This window comes from Fukomys damarensis, unplaced genomic scaffold (genome assembly GCF_012274545.1).
Source record: "Fukomys damarensis isolate Sample0158 unplaced genomic scaffold, DMR_v1.0_HiC HiC_scaffold_14, whole genome shotgun sequence".
Lineage (NCBI taxonomy): Eukaryota > Metazoa > Chordata > Mammalia > Rodentia > Bathyergidae > Fukomys > Fukomys damarensis.
In genome coordinates, this window is record NW_022900926.1 from 43250157 (window position 1) to 43253617 (window position 3461).

The window sequence follows — 3461 nt, forward strand, 5'->3', positions numbered from 1 at the left end:
AAAAACACTGGATGGGGATTTAGCTCAGCGGTTTGGTGGCCTGCCTTGCAAGCGCAAGGACCGAAGTTCAATCCCTGGTACAAAAAACAAACAAACAAACAAAAAAACATCTGTACCTAGACATATAATAATCAAGATCCCAGAAACCCAACAGAAAAACAAAATACTACAAGCAGTAAGAGAAAAGAAACAAATCACATGCAAAGGAAAGCTCATCAGAATCACAGCAGACTTTTCAACACAAACCCTCGGGTCAAGGAGAGCCTGGAGTGAGGTATTTCAAGTCCTAAAAGAAAACAACCTCCAACCTAGACTGATGTATAATACAAAACTCTCTTTCAAAATGGGTGGGGAAATAAGATACTTCCACAACAAAGAACACCTGAGAAACTACATGACTACCAAACCAGCACTACAAGCAATTCTAAACAATATTCTAGAAAAAGACAATAAAGGTCACAACATCATGAGGCCCAACAGAGCAAATCAAATAGGCAAGGCAAGAAACAAAAAGGAGAAGGTGAAAAAGTAAAAAGAGTCAACAAAAGGCCAATAAAATGGCAATAATAAGTCAGTATATATCAGTTATAACCATCAACGTCAATGGCCTTAACTCACCAATCAAGAGAAATAGACTGGCAAAGTAGAATAAGAAGCAAAACCCAACAGTATGTTGTATACAAGAAACCACCTAGTGCAAAAAGAAGCCCATAGACTGAAAGTGAAAGGATAGGAAACAATTTTCCATGTGACAGGAGCCCAGAAAAAAATAGGGGTAACAATCTTATTTGCAGACAAAGCAAATTTCAAACCAAAACTGATTAAGAGAGACAAGGAAGGCAACTGCATCCTTGTGAAGGGGACAATTCAAGAGGAAGAGATGACAATCATAAACATATATGCACCAAATATTAATGCACCCAACTATATAAAACAAATATTAAATAACATGAAAAATCAAATAAGCACTAATACAATTGTAGCGGGGGATCTAAATACCCCACTATCACAAATAGACAGATCATCTAGGCAAAAAATCAACAATGAAATACTAAAACTGAACCAAGCTTTTGAACATATGTACTTAATAGACATCTATAGTGTTCCACCCCACAAAATCAGAATATACATTCTTTTCGGTTACACATGGGTCATTCTCCAAGATAGACCACATATTAGCTCATAGAACAGGTTTGAATAAATGCAAAGGAATCGAAGTTATCCCCTATATATTATCAGATCATAGTACAATCAACCTGGAGATCAATAGCATGAGAAACCATAAAAAAAAAAAAGAAAGAAAGAAACTGTAAGAACTTCACACAACACTCTTCTGAACAATCAATGAGTCACAGAGGAAATTAAAGAAGAAATTAGACATTTTTTACAAATAAATGATAATGCCAATACAACATACAGGAATAAATGGGACACAATGAAAGCAGTTCTACATGGAAAATTCATAGCATTGAAAGCCCACACTAGGAAAACAGAGAGAGCTCAAATAACCTAACGATGAATCTTAGACTCCTAGAAAATCCCAAAGGTCAAAAGAGAGGAAATTATAAAGATTAGAGCAGCAATCAATGCAATGGAAACTAAGAAAATGATATAAAAAATAAATGAATTGAAGAGTTGGTTTTTTGAAAGAATAAATAAAATTGATACACGCTTAGCTAACCTTATCAAAAAAAGGAAAGAAACAGCTTAGATCCATGCAATTAGGAATGAAAAAGGTAAAGTAACAACAGATCCAACAGAAATCCAGAGGATTTATGAACAAATCCTCAGTAGCACGGGAACTAGCAGAAAGAATCAACAACTGAGCCAAATACCCAGCCCTAGAAACTTAAATCTTGAAAGTAATGGCAGTTCTTAGCTTAGTATTGTTTGTAGTTTGCATCACTTAAAGCTAATGATATTGGTCAAAAATTCTTTTTAAGTTTTATGTCCTATAAACAAGGGCCTAATTATAAATGGAAAACACAGAAGAAATGAACAGATTTCTAGATACTTATAATTTATTATAAATAAATAATAAATGTTATAAATACTAGGATTTATAATATATTTAATATTTTAATATAAATTAACACAAAATACACTTTAAATATAAATTTAATAATTAAATACAATATTTATAGAATATAGTGATCTATTAATATAAATATACATTTTTTACATGCTACATGTAAAAAGTAACTGAAATACTTATCTAATAATCTCAAGTGGCTATTTAATAACTCACATAGATATATAATATTTTCTGAAGAAGAAAGGATTGCATTCATTAAAAACCAATGAAATGTGTATCAGGAATTATGATATTTTACAATCCTTTTGTTTTAAAGTTTTAACTTAAAGTGATGATTCAAAAATAAATTATAGAAAGTTTAGGATAGATCTGGTTCTGTTTCTTCAAAAGAAGCTGTGTAATTTTTTGCAAGGATAATATGAATTTAATCCGATTTTACTATTCTTAAATTTTAAATTTGTTTTGCTTCCTCCAGCACACTTGTAGCTCAATCTGATCATGATCCAGGAATCCTATTCTTGTAGAAATCAAATCTATACACAAGAAACCTTGATAGAGCACACAGCTTACCCTCTTTGCACTGGCTTCATTTTTAAAGAGGACAAATTCCAATTCTCTTGATCTTTAGGTGTTGGCGTCCATTTTTACAATACAGTCAATCTCTTTACATTGAAAAAAATGGTCTTTCGAGTCTCTTTTGCTGATATGCCAGCTCTGGTCACCAGTAATTATCTGCAATGATGGGGTCAGACACAGTGAATGACAAGAAATCTTCAAAGAAGTCATAAATTTACAAGTTAGAAAATCATATGTGACTTAGGAAAGATGGATTTCCCAAAATTTTAACTGGAAGAATTACAGATAGAACCACTATGAGACAAAGGTCAACACCTTTGATATAGACGCCTTGGTAAAGAGTTTGTATAGACGCTGCCTCTGAAAGCAGTTCACAAATCTGCCCTACCTTTTCCTGAGATTTCACCCCTGCTTTCAAGACAACAAAAACTGAGAATGCAGCATCCACGGGCAGGCAAAGAGAAAGGAAAGGCACCTGCCACAGCTTTGGCCTGGGCATTCGACACACAATTTAATGTGCCTAAAAACCCACTTACAAAGGGCTCTCTCTCGTCATCTACCGTGTCTTTCCCTGCGCCCAGATGTCGCTGTCAAAGAACTCGTCTTCCCGGGGGTGACAGGGACCCACGCGGCACCCAGCTGGACGGAGGGAGGGACGGAGGGATGGACGGAGACAGGGAGGGGTGTGGGTCTCGCAGGACCTGGTTCCGAGCCGACTGGGCCCCACGAGAGCGCACGCTCTTCCCCGAGCCCCGCGAAGTACACCGACACCTCCTCCACGCCCCAGCAGCTATCCTGCCTTCCGGCCCTGCTGCCGCCACCCGGTCGCCTCGGCGCCGTTTCCGCCCGA

At 36.5% G+C, this 3461-nt stretch overlaps 1 protein-coding gene across 1 annotated transcript in view; it reads right to left on the reverse strand.

The window, feature by feature from the left end:
- Tmem14a (transmembrane protein 14A) overlaps positions 1 to 3446 on the reverse strand; it is a 19454-nt gene extending 16008 nt beyond the window's left edge. Inside the window, exons 1-2 of the mRNA XM_010631079.3 lie at positions 3148 to 3446; positions 2606 to 2767 (exon numbers count right to left, since the gene is read on the reverse strand). The gene's annotated coding sequence lies outside the window, so the exon portion shown is untranslated. The remainder of the gene's footprint in view (positions 1 to 2605; positions 2768 to 3147) is intronic.
- Between the last annotated feature and the right edge of the window lie 15 nt (positions 3447 to 3461).